The sequence below is a fragment of the Mustela lutreola genome, chromosome 3 (assembly GCF_030435805.1).
Source record: "Mustela lutreola isolate mMusLut2 chromosome 3, mMusLut2.pri, whole genome shotgun sequence".
Taxonomy (NCBI): domain Eukaryota; kingdom Metazoa; phylum Chordata; class Mammalia; order Carnivora; family Mustelidae; genus Mustela; species Mustela lutreola.
Window position 1 is genome coordinate 197413070 of NC_081292.1, and position 1746 is coordinate 197414815.

Below are 1746 nucleotides of genomic sequence, written 5' to 3' on the forward strand. Positions count from 1 at the left end.
TGTGAGAATTTCCGTTTAAGTTATGATGGGAATGCAAAATAACACTGTAGGGACTCCGCCCTGGGTAGCATGGAAATGTCCAAAGCAGCTCATGTTCCCGCTTAGCAGTATACGAGTTCCAATTTCTCCAGATCTTTGTCAAAAATTATTGTCATCTGTCTTTTTGGTTACAGACATTTTAGTGGGCATGAAATAATATCTTATTGTGTATAGTGTGTGTTTTAATTTATTCACTTCAGAGAGAAAGATGGAGAGAGAAACAGCATCCATGTGCACAGTTCAGCTGGGGGAAGGGAAGGAGGGAAAGAAGCAGACTGTCTGCTAAGTGGGGAGCTACACATGGGGCTTCATCCCATGACTTGGGGAACACCACCTGAGCCGAAATCAAGAGTTGGAAGCTCACTCGACTGAGCCACACAGGTACCCCTCATTGTAGTTTTAATATGCATTTCTCTGATGGCTAATGATGGTGAACATTTTTCTTATCCATTTGTCCATTTGCACATTTTCTTAGGAGCAATTCTATTCAGATCTTTTGTCCATTTAAAAATTGTATTATCTTTTTATGACTGGATTGTGATAGTTCTTTGTGTATTCTATTAGATCCTTAGCAGATATGTTACTTGCAAATATTTTCTTCATTCTTTATATTTTTTTCAACACAAAAGACAGAAGTTTTTAATTTCGATGAAGTTTAATTTATTTTTCTTTGGTTGCTTGTGTTTTTGGTGTCATATCTAAGAATCCATTGCTTAATCAAAGGCCAAGAAGACTTATTGCCTATGTTTTCTCCTGAGTTTTTTTTTTTTTTAAGATTTAATTAACTTATTTAGAGAGAGAGTGCAGGTGGGAAGGGCAGAGGGAGCAGGAGAGGGAGAGAGAGAGAATCTCAAGCAGACTGTGCTCGGGTTTTATCTCACAACCCTGAGAACGTAGCCTGAGCAAAATTGAGTCCCTTGCTTAACTGACTGAGTCACCCACGCGCCCCCTCTCCTAAGAGTTTTGTAGTTTTGGCTCTTACATTTAGGCCTTTGATCCATTCAAGTTAATTTTTCGTGAGTTTCACCACTGAATTGTCTTGATATTCTTGTCGAAAATTAATCAGTGTGTGAGGGCTTATTATTTCCAGAATCTCAATTCTATTTCATTTGTCTAAATCCTTATCTCCTACCCTTCTGCCAGCAGGGCCATTGTATTTTAAAGAAGTCATACAAGGATCATTCTTTAACTTAAAGCAAGGTCAGAATTACTACTTCCTCCTTACTGGTTTAAATCTTTCCCAAGAATCTCTTTCATCAGTAGCCATCAAGATCGCGTCCAATGGGATCTTTTAAAAAATTTTTTTAAAATCGAGGTTATGAGTTGGGCAGGGTGGCTGGTTAATCAAAAGTTAGCTGTATGGTAAAAAGCACTGGTATTCAATCTAATGTCCTTGGGGAAGTTTACGAGCAAGGCCAGGAAGAGACAATAGAAACCTCTTGGCTCAGCTTTCGAAAACGAGGTGTCAGAGGGGCAGGAGTGTGGCTGTTAGTGTGTTTCCAAACACTAAGACCGGGAACTTTTCCCCTGGAGGGCAGGCTCCGGGCGGAGGCGAAAAGTCTACTCCTCAGTGGAGCTGAGGAGACTGTTGTTCATTCACCCGAGCGACCACCAATAAAGCAGCTCCAGGGCCCTCTCGCCCCGGGGCAGCTCCCCCACCCGTTTTCCCGCCTCTCCTTTCCTCTTTTCCCCATCCCTCCTCCCAAC